Source organism: Notechis scutatus, chromosome 9, assembly GCF_049901735.1.
Source record: "Notechis scutatus isolate UNSWTSFEM ecotype Mainland chromosome 9, rNotScu1.2, whole genome shotgun sequence".
Taxonomy (NCBI): Eukaryota; Metazoa; Chordata; class Lepidosauria; order Squamata; family Elapidae; genus Notechis; species Notechis scutatus.
The window spans coordinates 234,164-252,342 of NC_142017.1; the positions used below are offsets into that span (position 1 = coordinate 234,164).

The 18,179-nt window shown below is 55.3% G+C and overlaps 1 protein-coding gene and 1 long non-coding RNA gene across 2 annotated transcripts in view; one reads left to right on the plus strand and one right to left on the minus strand.

Moving 5' to 3' along the window:
- Positions 1-18,179, minus strand: part of ZFHX3 (zinc finger homeobox 3) — a 133,195-nt gene that overhangs the window by 74,357 nt on the left and 40,659 nt on the right. Inside the window, 2 exon segments of the mRNA XM_026684846.2 lie at positions 11,177-11,478; positions 17,919-18,093. The gene's annotated coding sequence lies outside the window, so the exon portion shown is untranslated.
- Positions 5,575-12,559, plus strand: LOC113423440 (uncharacterized). Its single transcript, XR_015750590.1, has 3 exons — positions 5,575-6,275; positions 8,289-8,467; positions 11,685-12,559. It is a non-coding gene; the product is annotated as an uncharacterized LOC113423440 (long non-coding RNA).

Consider the following 18,179-nt stretch of genomic DNA (forward strand, 5'->3'; position numbering starts at 1 on the left):
TAAGTCAAACTAAATAGTCCTGTTACCCTTCAGGGCATCTACAGGCAGGGCAGGAATACGCAATGCTACTCGCAGCTGGAAAAGGCCCTGGGCTGAGGCTGCTGGGCCCTAAGCAGGGACTGGCCCCTGGGGAGAACCGCTGCTCTCCTGCATGAGCTCCCCATGCCCAGCAGAAAACCTCCAGCCTTGCTCATTAATCCGAGTTGTTGCTGCCTGTGAATTTGTGAACACCTCCAAAGCAGGTTAGAGCAATGGTGGAGATGCCTGGGAGTTTCTGAGTGCAGCTTGACTAAGGAAACCTCTGACCCTGCCTGCTGAAGAGAGGCGCTTGCCACAGCTGAGGACTAACCATTCAGAGGGGGGCCATGGCTTTATGTGAGCCATTCAGTATGATAAAGGAAGTTTGTCCTAAGAAACGTGTTCCAGATGCTCCCCAACAGCCCCAGCGACACATCTAAAGACACGGGGTGACCTGAAGGAAGACCTGTGGCAGAGCCAGGCTCACTGCAGTCGAGGAGAGCCTGGCAGGGTGGCTGCTCAGGTGGAGGGGGCTTCTTTGGGGTGGTCTGCAGTACCCCAGATGCTGTTGTAGCCTTAAGCTCTCCCTCCTTAGAACACCTAGTTTGCCAGCATTTGTTGGGAGGGGGGAGGGAGATGGGTGAGAAAATCCCATCGGACCTTAGCAAGCCCAAAGGTTGACTGGCAGCTCTTGAGTTCCTCGTGGTACCCAAAGTGCTTTCACTGCACTTGTCCAGCCATTACAGTTCTGTCAGGCATCAGCGGGGCCCGCAGGCGATGAGGACAGGTCCTCTTCAGGCACCTGCCACAAGGCAGCCCCTGCCAGGGGGCATCAGCCCAGCCCAGAAGCCCACCAGGAATGTCAACAATCCTTTGAGGGATTCACACACCCCCTTCTCCTCTCACACGGAATTCCCGGGAAAGGCTAAGGCTCTTCAGGCAAGCTGGTGGCCTTTTCCCTCCACGCCGCTCCTCGTTCTTCCAGAGAGCCTCTTGGCCCAGGCAGAGCATCGCCCGGGAAGTCACGTCTGCAGCCTGGTCTATTCCAGGTCAAGGTGCCTGGGCAATACACCAGCCTTACGCCATGGTGTGGCCTTGGGGCAGTTGCAAGGGCTGCTTTAGGCACCAGAAGGGCTGCAGCGTGAAAGCCTGGGTGGGGAGGCTCCTGGGCTTGGGCCAGAACCAGTAAATGTCCCATTCCAACCCTGTGCTGGGCCATGGGAGCCCGAAGGCTTTGGGCCGGTCACCCCCCATCAACCTGCCTCGCAGGCTCTGCTGCAGAGACCCAATAAAGGGAGCCCTGCAAAGATATTTCCTTCCCTTCCCGAAGAAAAGGGAGATGCAGCCCAGCAAATCACAAAAACAATGGCTCCATTGCCACCCCGGCTCACAAAATCATTCAACGCTTTGAGGCCTTCTCACGCAGTGGGAGTGGGACAGGGAGGGCTGTGCCCCCCACGTCCTGTTCCCCCCGCACAATGGGATCAGCTGAGGAAGGTTCCCCTTGGCTCAGAAGGAAAGCTCCTATTTGAAATTGGAAAAACAGCTCCTTTAGCAACACCATCCACCGAAAACCCTCAACACCTGTAGCAACTCGAAAAGGCTCCTGAAACAAGACGACGACCCCACCTAATTAAAGATGATACAGATTCTAACCAAGCTGCTCTGCTAGACAAGCACAGAGAATGTTTTTTATTTGGCCACCATCATGAAAAAGCAACTTGAAATTCAGCAATTACAACAACGAATTGTGAAACCAGCTGAAGAGCCGCTTTGGTCCCCAGTACAATCTCCCAAATCCCCCCCCGCTAAGATTTCTTCACGCGCCCAGGAGCCATTACACAGGCAGGGCATTTGGCGGCTGCCAGGCCTGGCCATACTTGCCCTCTCCCTCCTGAAACAGCCCAGCAGGGGAAAAAATCTGATTAAAGGGCCAAGGATGCACCGGCCGGCTGCACATTGCCACATTCCCCGAGAAGCTCCCATTGCCCTCCTCCTTTTCACTCCTGGTTGCTGTGGAGACATCTGCCCTGGGGGGACTTGAAAGGAACCGGTGCCCCTTCCTCCTCGACTGAGGTCTCAGAACAGGCACAGCCGTGCCTTCCCTTCCTCTGCTGTGCCGTGCTGCAATACAAGAGGCTCCCTCCATCTCTGTCCTTCCTTAACTGGGAGGGGGCCCTTCAGCAATCGCGTCCCCCCAAGCACGGACTACTCTCTTGGCAACACTGGCTGGGTGTCTCCACACACCCATAATCACAAGGCGTCTCAGCCAACTAACATCCTTCTCCCACCACAGTAAACGCGCTGGTTCATTTTAACGCTGCCAAACCACCAAGTGCTGGTAGAACATTCCACCTGGGCCCTTTGTTTTTTGGTCTGTCCTGAAACCGCATCGTGTCCCCCAAAGCTATTTAGGGCCCAGCCTTCCCTGAATATGGACCACAACTGCAGTCAGCCGTGAGTCCATGACTCACAAATGCTTCAGCTGCAACGTTTCTCATTCTGATGCGGACTACTGGGAGGTAGATGGGATACTTCAAGGAATGGATAAAATGAGATTTTGAAACCTTAGGCTGAAGTAGTAATGACTCTTTTTCTTATCTTTGGAAGAAAAAAAATGCAGCATAATAAAGAAGGCTGTTATGGTAAAATTAAAAAGAACACTTCAAAATGTAGAAAGAATGAGGTAAGGCAGCCGATGCTGCATTTTTCCATGGGTCAAAACAACATCCTGGCCCATGAATTCAGTCTCTCTTCCCTGTTCATCCCCCCCCCCCCGAATTCCAGCACGAAGGGGAGTCGTGAGGGGAGCCAGTCCCGCTGCACGAGCTGATAAAATGATGGGATTTGAGGTGTCCAATTAGGTGGTTCTGTTAATTAGCAAGATCTGCGATAATCAAGGTTGATCTGCCACACATCCAAAGACACAGAGGCTTCCTGGTTCCTGGTGCAGTCCACTCACCCAAGCCAAGCCAAGCCAAGCCAAGAGGCAGCCTGTTCTGGCTTTAGACATTCCCTGGAGGAAAAGGCAGGGCAGGATCTGGCAAGGACCCGGCCTGATCCAGGGCTTCCCATTCCACAGCCGCCGCCCCCACTCCTCAGAATGGCACCTGCGGAAGGGGGAGGGGGAGAGCCAGGGAGAAGGAGGCCCTTCAAAGGCCAGGCAAGGTCTGGGCTCTCCAGGCTTCCCGGCCTTCTCTGGCTTCGGCCACCCCAGGCCCTTCTCAAAGCCCACCCCCAGCAGGGGCTGCTTCTCCTTCCCTCACCTGCGCAAGGGCTGAGGCAGGAGGCTGCCGGGCAAGGGAAGTCACCTGGCCCACAAGGGAGAAAAGGCAGTGGGGGGTGGGGGATCGGTTAGAAACTGGGAGTCAGGCTGGTGGGGCAGCGGGAAGGCCCCCTCTGTTCGCTGCAGGAGCCCGGAGGCTGCCCTGGGATCGGAGACTGCATTGAAGCGGCCCTAGAAGTTTCCAGAGAAAGGGGGGAAGGGGACACGGAAAACAAGGCCAGGCGCGGGGCATCAAAGGGACATTAACGCCTCCTGACACGGAAGCCCCTCCGGTCTTTGGCAGGCCTCGCTCCCCGGCAGCGGCCTGAGTGGAAGGAGGCGGCGCCCGCAAGGCCTGCTCGAGCCCCGCGGACGCAGAAATCCCTCGGCCTACGCTGGCCCAGCGCAAACAATCCCGACACCGCCTTGACGAGAGCCGACTCGGGGACGGGCAGGCGGGCGAGGCCTCTACAGAAGGCGAAGCCTCCGGCCGGCGGTCGCCCTGCCGCTCGGGAGAAGATCCCGGCCCCGAGTCTGCCCCGGCGCAAGGCAGGCGGGGCGCCCCACGGCCGGAACGGAGCTTTTTCATGCGGCTAAACGGTGGGGTCCCGACGCCGCCTTCGCACGAGAGTCCCCGGCCGAAGTCTGGCGGAGCCGGCCGCTGTTCGTGGCGGAGCGGCCCCGAGCAGCTCGGACCGCGACAAGGCTGCTCGCCCGAGGCCTCTGCGGCGGCTGCGGAGACTGGCAATCACTCTCCTGCCCGGCAAGGCTTAGCCACCAACTGCCCGGCAGCCTCTTGTGGAGTAACTCCAACCGCAGCTCGGGCGCGGAACGGCCGGCGGAAAATAGGTGACTCGCAGCGATCGGCGAGGCTGGCCAGAGGTGCCCGCGGCGGCGGCCGCCCGAAGCCCGCTGGAGCCCGGGACAGGGAGACGGGGAGGCTCCGGCCGAGACGGGCGGGATTCCTTCCGGGCGAACTTTGGGCTGCCGCCGCCGCCGCGGCCGGGAAGCGGCGCGGCTGAACTTCGCGGTTTCCGGAGCGATGCGGGACCGGCGCGGCTGGGGACAAACCGCGGCCGCTCCAGCGCAGGCGGGACCTTCCGGTGCGGGGAGCCGCAGTCACCCGGCCGAGCGGGAGCCGCGCTTAGCCCGGGCCCATCTGGCCTCAGCCGGAGAGCGGCCCGAAACGGCCAAGTCGGCCCCAAGCGACGGGCTGGGGGCGGCTCCCGCCGGGCTCTCTGGTGGCCTTGCGGAGGCCGGGGCTCCGAAGCGGCAGCCCCCGCGGGCGGGGAGAGGCGGCTCGCGCCGGGCCCGCTCACAAGGAGGCCGCCGACCGAGAGCAGCCGCGGCCCGGCGGCTTCCGCGGCTGCCAGATCGATTATGGAGATGGGCCGATCAATGCGGCCGCGATCGTTGGGCCCCGAGGCGCTCCCGCTCCGAACTGCCCTCCGCGCCCGCCGGTCGACCGGCCTGGCCTGGGCTGCCCGCAGCACCTGCCCGCGGCGAGAGGCGCCCAAAGTTTCCGCCGCCGGGGGGAGGGGAGCAGCGGCCCCGATCCGGCGAGAAGGGGCCGGGCCACCCCATGCAAAGCAGCCCGGGCGGGGCGCAACGAAGTTGCCACTTACGCGGCGGCGGCGGCGGCGGCAGCGTCTTCCCTCCTCCTTCGTCCGTCCTCCTCTTCCTCCTCCTCGGCCCCTCCTGCTGCGATAGCTCCGGCGAGACGGCTAATCCCGGGCGGGGCGGGGGCGGGGGCGACGGATCCCATGAAGGATACGGGCGCGGCGGGCTCCGAGCTGCAGCCCGGACAGGCGGCGGCGGCGGCGGCGGCGAGACAAGGCGGAGGAGAGGCGCGGAGCAGGCGCGGCGGCCGGAGCCGGGCGGGAGCCGCTTCCACTTGTGCCGCCGGGCCCGCTGCTTCCCCGCCGCCACCGCCGCCGCCGCCGCCGCTGCCCAGCAGCAGCAGCAGCAGCAGCAGCATCGTCGCCGGGAGCGGCGGCGCCCCGGAGCGAGGCGGGCGGGGGCCCGGGCGGGCGGGAGCCGGACGGCGGGGCGGCCGGAGCAGGAAGCGCCGCGTTCAGATCTGCTGATTGGGGAGGAAAAAACTCTTTGGATCTTTATTCTGCTAATTAGTTTCCTGCAAAAAATGGCTGATTAGTGCAGTGCGCATGTGCCTCATTACCCAGGCACGACGGGAAGGGCTAATTAGCCACCTTCTGGATCAATAAGATTCAGCCCAGGCGGCGGGCGGGGGAGGGAGGGAGGGAGGGAGGGAGCGCGCGGGCGGAGCGGCCGGCGGGGGGGAGGGGAGGGCAGGCGGGGGCGCACTCCCGCCTCGCCCCGGGCATTCCAGCCCTTTTCTGGTCGCCGCCGCGGCTGGAGCCGGATGGGGAAGTTGCCGGGGAAGTTGGGGTCGGCGGGAAGAGGCTCGCCCGGACGCGGCCCCGATCCGGCTCCCAGCGGCAACGTCACGGCCTGGGATGGCTTCCGCCGGGCGTCCTCGGCGCGGGCAAGGCAGCCGGCCCAGCGGCGGCGCCTCCTTCCGGAAGGCCGGGCTCAGGTCCCCTGCGACGCGGCGCCGCTCGGACTTGGCCGGGAGCGGCGGGAAGGCCCGCCGAGGGGCCGCCGGAGGTCGGCTGGGGACCGGGAGGAGTTGCGGGCGGGGGAGGCTCTGCGATCGGAGCCCCCGCCCGCCTGGCCGAGGGACCCAGAGCTGGCCGCGCCCAACCCGGGCGCGCTGCAGTCGGGAAGCGCTTGAGCCGCCAGGGGCTGGCGAGACGCCCGAAGAGCCGAGCCGCGGGCAGCGAGACGGATCGCGGGCGGCCCCGGCCGAAAGGAGCGGGGACGGCGGGCCGGAGTGGCCTGAAGCTCGCGCTGCCCGGTCGGGCTGCCTGGAGGCGGAGCGGCGCGCTCGGCCGGCGCTGAAGAGCTCGCGGGCGGCCGCGTCCTTGGCCCGGTTGCTTCGACGACGCTTCCCCGCGAGAAGCGGCTCCGGGTACGTGGCTTCCTCTGCCGGTTGGGGTCGGAGGGGAGGGCGCGCCCGGCCCGCCGGGTCTCTCGCAGCGATGGGCCTCCGGGATGGGGACGGATGGGCTGCGGAAACGCCGCCCTGGTCAGCCCGAGCGGGTGGCCTTTGCCCGCTGCTCGGCGAGCCAGCTCGGAGGAGGAGGACGCGCTTAAGAGGCAGCAGCCGCCTGAAAGAGCCGGAGGGGCGCGACCCGCCTGCCCAGCGCAGCCCCTCGGCGGGCAAGCCGGGCGGGGGGGGGGCTGTGGTCCGTGCCTTTTAACTTCCTACTAAGGACTACATTTCTTTTCCAAATTCCATGCAAAGCACTTGTGGTGGCACTGTGGCCATCCGACTCTGTTTAATTAACGTTGTTGTTGTTTGAATAATTTACCAGTATAAATGACTTGCAACTTACTTCTCAGCAACAGGGCTGACTGGGACTCTGGTGTTCAGCTCCTGCTGATTCAGAGCAACTGCCTTAGATTAGTGTATTGGTGTCAACTTCATTTTATTCTAATAAATATAATCACTGATCCTAAGAATGTTTTGGTTAATTTTTAAATCAACACCAGAAGCCGAGTTCAGCCTTCTATCTAAAGCTGAAATACAGGCTGAGGCAGTCACTCATTCTTAGAATTATCAAATTACTGCTTAATAAAATGCATTTTAGTTCTGCTGAATTGCACCTCATCCAAATTTTATATGAAACGAAGGGGCATCCACTCTGAACACACTGGGAGAAAGAAACTCAAGGGAGCCACTGACTCTCGATGTGTCCCTCCCCTCCTCAAAGGCTACCAGACGGGTGGGGGGGGGTATTTTAATCTACTCCAGAACAGGTGAAGACAAGGAATGGCACAGGCAGGAAGGGGGGCTTTGAAGGATCTCTTTGCCCCCTGCTTGCAAGCCTCTTGGGAGAAGCGGGGGGGTGGCGCCTCCAAAACCCCAACCATCCACGCTTCCTCCATCCGTCTAAGCACAGGCCCCTCTGGGTGCCAGAAGAAATGATTCTGCAGGAGCCGTGGCGAGAGTGGCTTCCTCCAGTGCACCTTGGCTACCTTGAAGGGCTTGGGAGAGAATGATGGGGTTCAGAGGGAGGTGGGGAGGAATCTGCTGCAGGAGCAGCAGCAAGGAAGACCTGACTGAATGGCTCTGCCTTAACCAGCTCCATCAGGGAGGGAGGGAGGGAGGGAAGGAAGGAAGGAAGGAAAAAAGAGGGAGGGAAGGGAAGAAAATGGAAGGAAGGAGCTGTCTTAGATTGACTGATGGCCGTTTCAGCAAGTTCTCTCTCTCTGCCTTAAGCAAAGGAAACAATCTGCCGTATTGCCTGGAAGGTTTTCATCCTGCTAGGGCCTGAGCCAGCACATCACCCTATGCTCCCCAGCTACTCCACCAGCACTTTGGGGTTTGGAACTGCTCATTCCCTGGGAGTGCCAAGAAGCTGTTTGTTCATTTCCGTCCAAGGACTTTTCAGGTTTCTTCCTGGAAAAGAATGCAGTGCCCGAGCTTTGTTGGGCAAAATCTGTATGCTGTTCCTGCTGGTTCCTCATGGAGCAGCAGCCCATCCAGGCAGCTTGAAAGCAGACAATTCGGTTTGCAACCGCCACAATGGGGTGGGGGGAGGGAGCAGAGAACGAAGCCCAGGGAGGAATGGAGAACGGACGGGGGTATTCGTGTGACAGCCCCTGAGAGGAGGGGGGGCACCACCAAGAGACTTCCCCAGAGATTAGGAAGAAAATACTCCCAGGAAAGCATCCGATTACAACGGCTGCGAATGCATTTATACATCTATAAGCAGGACACAAACTGGAGTGAGAAAACCTTCACTTAAACAATTGGAGCTTCAGCCAGGTTTGGCATTCATCCATCCTTGGAACCAAAAAAAAAATAAAGGCTCCGGTTTCATAGTACTGTAGGTTTTGCTTAACACTGGGATTTTGAATTATGCTAAGAAATGATGTTTAACATATCTACGGCATCCTTACATTGTATATTTTATAGTACTTATCACAACTGTGACAAAAGAGAAGCCTTTTCACTGCTCATGGGACCTGCAAGTTCATACAGTCTGCAAATTGAATGTCTCTACTGCCATAAAAGCAGAAAATGGAAATCCTCTATATTCCAAATTTTATAGATCATCTGCACAGCCAGCTGAGCCTTCCAGGAGTTGCTAAAAGGTATACAAATTACTGTATTTGTTTTTATCCTGGTTTAGTCGGTGCCTGGTTCAAAACACTTGAACATTGCTTCATGATCCCAGCATCCAGAATTTTCAATCCCAAATCACAGGGACATTCAACTCTAAGGTGGCTTTGGGTGCTTTAGCCACAAAATAAGGGAGTTGGTAGTAGGAAGACGGTGGTTGTCTTAGACTGGGGGGGGGTGTTCCTCCACTACCTAAGTAAACTGTACACAGTCCTGCCTTTACAAGTATGAAAGATTTCATATTCTCCACACAGCTTTCTTTTGGCCTCCAAGTATGAAGAAAACTGTAGCCATCCCTATCATTGTTCTTTGTTCTTCTGTGCGACCTTGGTTTTGCCTTCAAGGAGAGCATGTCAAACCACAAAGAGCTGCTTTGAGAGCACCTGGGAAGGCTTCCCCTCCCTCTCCTGTCCCCCTCCTGCTCTCCTGGCTACAGGATCTCCACCAACTTGGAAAGGCCTCAGTTCTGGACTCCTGGCCTGAGCAGGAACTGGCTCTTTTGGCCTTCCTGGGCCATTCAGCAGAAGGAGGAGACCCTGTGGGTCTGCTGCAGACGCTACAGTGGCCCTGCCCAGACAGCCACTTGGCGGGGCCAGGGCAGGTGCCTTGCTCCAATAGGGAAGGAGCGCAGGTGGTTGGGCAATGGGTGGTGAACGGCACTTGGTGCTCCAGCTGTTTGGGCCCGCTCGGGCTGGCAGGGACCTTCCCTAGAGACAAACGGTTCTTTCCTCTCGAGAGGGACAGGACGGCAAGGAGGTTGGCTCCTCCTGCAAACAGAGCAGCTGCAGCTGGAAACTTCCCAGCCCTCCTCAGCCAGGGGATCCATTGTTTGACTGGACCCAAGATGTTACTCCTGCCAGAACCTGCCCAGCAAGCGAGTGCCAGCATCCAGGACTTGCTGGGCCTCCCACTGGGGGGTCTGCAAGGGGGGATCTAATGCTGTCGGTGTTGGGGTCATTCTCGGGCCAGACAGTTCTCCCGTGCAAGCGTGTCTCCTGAGGAAGCGTCGCGCACAGGCGTTTCCACGGGGATCAGAGCACGTGTATCAGGTGCTGATCATTTTCATGCAGAACCGAGGAGGGCCCTCCGAGCAGCAGCTCCATGCGCAGAGCCCTGCGGAAGCAGAGCCCTAAAGCTGCCGTATTCCGACGTAGCCCTCGGCAGCTAAAGGGCCCGTCCGATAAGGCACGAGGGTCAAACTCGCGGCCTCACGCTGCCGTCATGGGACTATCACAGTGTTTTCCCCCTTTGCAGAGCTGGGCTGGGCGTGGCCTGCGTGTGATGCATCTGGCCTGTGGGCCACCAGTTTGACTGGGGCATCTTTCCTGGGCCATCATCTAAATATGCCCCTTAAGGGAGAGACTCCAAAAGGGAAGGCAAGGTGTCCCCATTGATCTCCCCTGCTGAGGAGAGGGCTGTTCTTTGATCCGGAGACCCCTCATGCTTGTGCCCACCTCGGGTGGCCTTGCCGAGGATGCCAGAGAGTCCCACACATTGGACTCTGGCTGCTCCTAGAGAGCGATTGGCCGGCCTTGGAGGGACAGTCCTTTAAAGTCCAAAAAGGGGCTACCCTGTACCCCACTAGCAGCCTGAAATTATGCCCCTGCCCTGGCAGAGCTAGCCTCGGGTGTGGCAGACGCAGGTCTCCTGGTGGTGGTGCCAGGGAGAGCTACCCAAGGGCACTTGGGAGCGGTTCCTCCGCAGGAGAACCCGCCCCCTGCAGGCAGGAAAAGGCCGGCGTCTCCCAGAGTCCCATTCCCATGGAAGCAGCCATGATCGGTAGGAGAGTTAAGTGAAAATCTCAGCAGCTCTGGAGCAGGGACCACCTGCCTGGAACCCTGGGGGAGCCCGGAAGGGCCTTTCTGGGTGACTGGGAGAGAAGAGACCGTCTCCCCAGAGGAATGGGGCTGATCAGCCAGGCCGCCTCCCTCTCCGGCTGCTCCTCCTTGCAGAAGTTGCCCTCATGCAGCTTCTCTCCAGAGCTGATCGAACATCCTCATTCTGCACACCCACTCCTGACCAATTCCCCCCCCAGCTGAGGCACCAGCCATCCAGAGGAACGGGAGGCTGCATTGAAAGGGACGCCTGAGAGGCGTGCAGGGGGCTCCCGGTCTCCCAGTGGCAACCCTGCCAAGGATCAGGAGGCTGCACAGCCGCAGCTCAGGCTGTGGCTGTGGCTGTGGATGGGGGCTTCCTCTGGCCTAGGCAGCCTTCGATATACGGCCCCAACTGAGCCCCAAGTTTATGTGGCTTCAGCAAGAGAAGCGAATTTTGTCCCATTTTCGACCTTCCTTGCCAGTTATTAAGTGAATCACTGTAGTTATTAAGTTAGTAGCCTGGTTGTTAAGTGAATCTGAGTTCCCCATTGACTTTGCTTGAAGGATGGTCCCAAAAGGGGACTTGGCCAAGGGACGCTGTGACGTGCCCGTTGAATTTTGATCCCGTAACCACAGGATCAAAATTACAATGGTAATTTTGGTCGTAATGTTACAATAGTAACAATGGTCATAAGTATGAAAATGGCCATAAGTCACTTTTTCCAGTGCAGCTGTTGTAACTTTGAATGGTGGAGAACTACCTGTATTGTACCTGCCCACCTATAACAATGGCCCCCACAACAGATACAATCCAGAATCAACTTGTCAAGAAATCATGGAAATGGCCCCAAGGAGGATCCCTACCTGATCGTGATCCCAAAGACCTGCCCTTCCACACCCGACTTGTCCTCCGCCTCGTGCCCGCTTGAGATCCAGAGAAGGAAACGGCAGGTCCAGCGGCATCGGGAGAGGTGAATAGTTGCTTTCCGTAGATTGGCTCTGGTGTATTTCTGAAGAGTTTGGTCAGAGAAATCCTTGGATTGTTTCAGAGCAAATTTTGGTTCGTGTAAAAGTTGGGGACTCTTTCTTTCTGCATGTGACTGTCCGGCACGTCCTGCCTGCTGCTCGAGTGCTGCTCCATGTAGGTGTTCTAGAAGCATCTCATCCTGGAAGGAAAAGGGAGACGTCAGCTCCATGCCACCCACAGGCAGGACTTCACCCCAGTACTTCTCCACCCTCAAAGAAGGGAGGCATTCCAGTCAAACAAGGCAATACCACGGGTGCCAGCCACCAGCATTAAGGCTGCATGCATTCACTCGTTTATTGGTGTCTATTTGTGGTCTTGAGTTGTATCCTGCCTTTCTCCCCACAGACTATTCGAGATAGAGCACCTCCAGTTTTGAAAGGCAGGCATTCACTTCTTTCCTCTAAGTGGAGGATGTGGTGGAGGCAAACCCATCCCACACCTGGGAGTGATGCACAGGGAGCCTTTCCAAGCTCCTGGCTAAGTGAGCACCTTCATCAGAACTCCTGGACCTCTTCATCTGCCAGGATCCATGCCAAATGCACGAAGGTCGCCTAGCAGGCTCAGAACATTGGGAGGCTTAAAACCAACGCCCCGTAAATGAGTTTGGAAAATGGCTGGGAATCAGCGGATCTTTCAGCGAGAGCCTCCTGATCGAACCGAAGGAGGCCCGGTTCAGCATTCCAGTTGCTCAGTCAGGAGCCAACGAAAGGTCTTGATCGCATTCAGTGCCTTGTGACGCCTCCCCCCCCCCGGGCCCTATGAAGAGCTGGCTTTTGGCCAGGAGTGGGGAGCCCCTTTTCGCTTCGTCACTCCCAGCACTTGTTCCGTTGCTATTCCTTGTGTTCCTGGTGTTTTAGTGGCTGTGAGCTACCTGGAGTAACCAGGAGTTGGACAGCACGCACATTTTATTGGTAAATAAATAATATCTAATTGCTGATTATTGTGTGGACAATTAACCAGTGGAACAGCTTGCTGTCAGAAGTTGTGGGTGCTCCGTCACTGGAGGATTTTTAAGAAAAGACTGGACAGTCACTTGCCTGAAATGGTATGGAGTCTAGAAAACCTCCAGCTCTATTCTCAATAACGTGTACTTTTGGTCTTTGTGGTGTTATTTTCTAGTTTGATCTATCTAGAAGGGCAAACAATTGGGGTGAAATGTATTTATATTCAAATTGCCATTATTAGAGTATCAGTCTGTATAAATAAATCTCCATTTACAAATATTATGAAAACTTGTGCTCGTATGGCCATACATTTTATAACTTTGGAATGTGCCTCATCATTGCAAATGGTACTGGTATGTACATTTGTGTGTGTGTGTTTATGTATGTATGTATGTATGTATGTATGTATGTATGTATGAATGAATGAATGATTTCTATCTGCCCTTCAGTACCTCAGCCTATACGTTGCTCTAATTCTTAAAGACCTGGTGGCTTAGAAACCCCTCCCCACTAAAAAGTGCTTCAGGTGCTTCCATTGGAATAGATTCTATGCAAGTCTGGCAAAACACGGTAGCTTGGAGAAACTGGCAGTTGTCAATTTGAAGTAAGGGCTGCAAAAACTGACACCACCATTAGATGGCAGATAAGAGATTAGAAACAGCATTGTTTGCTGCCATCTACTAGGAAATCTAAAGTTTTGCAGCTCTAATCTGGTAGCTCTCCCAAGGCAAGAAAGAGAGAAAAGGGACATTGACACAGCACACTGATCAATAGTTTGCTCAGTAGCTGAATTTTCTGGGTTCATGTTACACAAACAGTCAATTTACCATATTGGCTGGATTTGCACAAGATGCTACGCTAAAAAGTGGTGGACTGGTATGTCATGCAAATAACTGCAGGGATAGCTGTCTCAAGCCCAGTAAATGCAGAGGCTTATTTCTATGAGAACAGTCTCCATGGATATCAATTAGCCACTTTATAGAAAGGATGAAGAATGAAGTGTCATTGTAATGCAAGCTTTCTCAGGTCGACAGAAACTCAAGGAAAGAGGGTCTTGCCTTCAACTGCTCCAGCTCTCGCAAAGGGCTTTGTTTTAAAATTCCTCTCTTGCTCTTAAAGCATGAAATGCATCGCTATGGCTGACCGAGAGGCAGATTATTCGCTCCTTTTTAGAAGAAGAGAAAAAATGGTCTTCAGAGAACTGAGGATCTGGAAGAGCCATTCAGCCTCGCTGCTTCCAGGCAATGCTGTGGAACCGCCTGCCCTGCTCTTCCGGCCAAATGGAGTCAGGCTTCCTGCAAAACCATTTCCCCTGTCCTGCACTTGAATGTTAGCAAAGGAGAGACTACTCGCGAGGAGGTTTGCATGAGCTACTCCAAGAAGAGCCGACTAAAAGTCGGCTGAGTGGTTCGGCTTCTTTCTCAGATTCAGAACCCTTGGCATCTCAAGGGGAGCAACTCCTTTTGCTTTGTAAAGTTCCTGGGAGCAACTGCCGCCCCCCACCCCGGGTGCTCTGGATTTTCCTACGAATAGCCCTAGAGGGGGTTGCACCCATCATGATTCTCACCCTCAGGTGCAGCCTGGACTGGACATGGCCATTCATTTATTCATCTTCCTGTGTTCCTTTTCTGCACTCTGAAGGATGTTGCGTGCCTTAAAGCAGGGGTCCCCAACCTTTCGGTCCGCGGCCTGCGGTCCGTGGAACAGTCCTGCCGGGCCAGCTGGTTTGCCTGGGCGCCACCCTCTTTTTTGATGAAAGCGAGTGAGCTTTCCGGGTGAAAGCTCACCGGAAGCGCTGTTTCATCAAAAGATGGCGGCGCTAGCGCTCGGTGAGCTTTTCCAGGTAGAAAGCCATTTCTACCAGGAAAAGCTCACCGAACGCTGCGCCATCTTTTTTGATGAAAAGTGCTTCCGGTGAGCTCACCGGAAGCGCTTTTTCATCAAAAAAGATGGCGGCGCCCAGCAACCAGCTGCGGTAAGGCTTGCGCCATAAAGGTTGGGGACGTCCGGGCCGCGGCATAAAAAGGTTGGGGATCACTGCCTTAAAGGACACAGGGTGGTGATGGGTGAAAAAAATTGAGCCAGCCTGCTCAACTCTGGGAAGGTGGGGGGGTGGGGGGGGATTACACAAGAGCTGCACCTTTTGAACCTCTTTGCTGCCCTCTTGTGGCTCCCTGGATTTGGGCAGCACAGATCTAGGTCGCCATTGCTCAGTTAAGGTTTTGCTTCTGATGTGCTCCAAGGCTCAACGGATCACGACTCACCAGGGGGACCAGTCCCATCCCGAAGTCTGATGCCAGTTAGAGGCTCTGTGGTTGGACTCAGTGCCAGACAATGTGAGAGAGGCAGTTCCTCCCAAACTCCCCTTCGTGGTGGGCCCCAAAGCCAACACCAGAGCAGCGGCTGATCTTCTGGAGGCCTGGTTACACCTGGATTAGCTCCTTTTGGGAACTTGGCATCCAGCCTCCTACAGCAATAAGGGCATCTTGGGCAATTCTGCTGCAGTCTCGTTCCTCCCCTGAGCTCCTTTGCTCTGAAAGCAGAACCATCCATGGACAAGGGAACGGTGAAGAAGAGGGGGCCTTCTTCAGTAGGCTGTGCTTGGAAGGTTCCTGCCTCGGCTTGCCGCAGCAGCATCCCCGCCTGGCCTGAATGGCAGGATGCCCGTTTTGGGGGGGGGGGAGCAATGCCAGAAGGGGCAGGGTGCTATGGCCTGTTCTTTATTGCATCTCACACCCTGCAGGCTGCATGTATGCTGCAGAAGTGGAGCCAGGGAATACGGTCCTTCAGGGCCTGAGGGTCCTCCCACCCTGGGTCATGGACTAGCCTGGAGTCATCGCAGGCATCGCCTTGGGGAGCCTCTTGCTACCTGTTGGAAACAGGCCTGATCGATGCAAAGCAAAGCAGCCGTGCCTGAGCTGTTATGCAGGGCTCAGTATTGATCTGAGCTAAAAGATGCCAATAGGAAGGGAGAGGCCCTGGCAAGCGGAGAAGAGGAAACGGCTTTTGCTGGGGGACTCGGACAGAGGGAAGCCCATCAAGTCAGGGCTGCCTACTTGAACAGCAGCTAACCAGACTTTTTTTTGGGGGGGGGGAGGGGGGCACGATAACAGTTTCCCCTCCATTTCAGGAGTGAACTAACCAGCATGTGCTGGGCATTGGTGGAGCCCAGAACGATTCAGGGCCGAGCCAGCCTGCAGCCAGGGACACATACGGGGCCCCACTTCTTCCTGGCCAACGGCTTCCTTTGCAAAGGTTTACCCTTGCCCTGATTCCCTGGGCTGGGAGAGTCAGGGGCCCTTGAGGCCAGAGGCTTCTCTACCAAAGAGCAGCAGCAGCAGCAGAGAAAGTGACACCTGGAGTCAACAGGACAGGAAAAAGGATGGGAAAACGAAAAACAAAGGCATCCAAAAACCAGGAATGCGCCTTCTATCTGGCTGCATTCTCTTTAGAGGAAAGAGCTGTGATGCCCTCGGATTTATTCCTGCAGCTTCTCCACCACTTCAGTCCCCACAGACAAGGGCCTCCAGCTCCACTGGCACCGTTTCAGCTACTTTTTATTCCCCAAAAGTGCAGGACAAATTAGTGTAGAGTTGAAAACATTTCCCCTCTTGGACCAAACCAATTCGGGCATTATTCCAAGCGACGTTGTTAGCCTCGCTGGTCAGGCTACTTGATGTCCTCAAAGGAAGAAGGGCAAGAAGGGAGAAAAATGACACCGGCTGAAGATTTGGCAAGCCAAGACGAAGGTAGAATGCGGCGCCAGACCTCGATCCCCTTTCTAAGCTGCAGGCAGCACACAGGTCGTGGCAGGAGGACAAAGCATGGCTGGACTATTCGAGTGTGGTGCCCCAATGCCACCAGGGGCTACTCTCACGATGCCCACCCACCCTCCCCGCTCAGGGTGGTGCTGGAAGGCCACCTCCAGCCGGGGCCTGGGGCAAGGCCGGGTCTCCTCAGGGCCGGCCAGCAGGAAACGTCCCTTCATCGGGGCCTAAAAGCAATAGAGTTTCCTCTGCTGTTTTTATTTTCGGAAGCTACTCTTCTTAAAACAACTTTGGGGCTCTGCTCTCTGATCAGGCTCTTTTTCAGGAATCCTCTTTATGTATTTACTTCCTCGCAGTCTGTCCAAGAGTGGCTCTCTGGCCTGCCAGTGAGATTTCTTCCTGCTACCCTTGAAACTAAAAAGAATGCAGGCTAAGCAAATGAAGCCCAATTCTTCTGGTGTAACCTTGAAAGAAAAAGGCTTAAATAGATGAGCAATCCAAGAACAGCAGGATACTACACTGGTGTGGAAGGCGGCTCCTTTGAAAAGCCCAGGCTTTTCCGCCTTCCCGCTTCCCTCGGGACAGTCACTGCCACGGGAATGCCGCCCGCCGGCACACCTGCGGCAGAAGTTGGCTCCTCTGCCGGGAGGAAGGTTGGCGAGTGGAGCAGCTCGTGGATAATCCCTCTTTGGACACAGAGGGGGCTCGAGGGAGTTGCTCCCCATGAGGAGCTGCAGGGCCACAGTCCCCAGGGGACACGGGGGTGGCCATTTCTGCCTCCAACCAAGGTCCACGCCTTCCCAAAAGGACACTCAGTTCACAAAGTGGTTCTTCTAACCACTTTTGGAAAATGGTTTTTAGCTGCTTTTTGGCTATTAGGAACCTTTAGATCAATGAGTTTTAAAGTTTAAAGACTTAAAAAAATAAAAATATTAATTTTGGAAAGTTACAAATAGATTAAGAGTCCAGAGTGATTTAAAATAAGATTTTGACATTAAGACTCTTTCCTGTGGGAAAATGCTGTTGTTTTGATTACTTAAAAAAGGCACGGTAGGGTAGAATCCTGAAGCTTACACACCAGAGGGAACCAGAAGGAATTAAAAATTACAATTAAAGGAAAAGAACACTTACATTTTATTTAAGCGAACAATACACTCAGAAGATAATTTTAAGAGTGTCTGCCATTATAGACAGACTCTTTAAAAGTTCTTATGAAAGAGGAGGAACAAGTTTAAGACTGATTTGAAACCGGATTTAAAAATGACAGATTACAAGAATAATATGGATGTACAAATGAAACCATCTGAGGTAGTAGTAGTAATTAATTAAAAGGGTGACCTGGATAACTTTCATTTATTGGATTTACAAAAGAAGTTTGTTAAAGTTTTAAAGAACATTGCGAGAAGGGACCCATGGAATAAAATGTGCTGGTCAGAAAAGGGGCTTCCGAAGGTCCTTCCTGACCTTTAGGAGGCAAGAAGAGGCTGGGGGCTGCCGTCCAGGGCAAGGGGTTCTGAGCAGACACCCACTGGGGGTTTCATTTAGTCGTGCTGGAAGGTTATACTTGGCTGCTATTTTTAAACTTTAAGAATCAATAAATTGGGTATTATTTTAATTGTTTAAAATTTTTGAATTTGGTTCAAAAACACTTGAGAGATAGGTATCTGTACAACTTTAAAAAAACAAAAGACAGAGAAATCACCACACTAGCCACGCACAGGGAAGCTGACTTGAGAGAAGACCTAGAGGAGAGATTTAGAGACTTAACGGACTTCAACAAACTGAAACGGAGCCAACAAGAGGAGGCCGAGCCATGCCACAGAATGTCAAGACATTGAACCGGAAACCAAGTTCCCTCCTGAATTAACCTGCTGGAGTCTTCAGCGAGCATCTCTCCCGTTTCCTTTCTTCTTGCCTCCATGGGGGGCTCCCCTTACGCCAAGCACTGGAAAACCTCGCTTCACCTTTCTTCCTCCCCGATGAACGGCTGGTGACTTTGGTGCTTGCCCCGGCTGAAGTCCATCTCCGAGCCCCGGAAGTCAACTTTTCACAAAGGGAAAAAGACAAAGCTCTTTGTTAGGGGCCAGTTTTAGGAGATTGCATTTTAAAATCAAACCCAAACTTTGGAC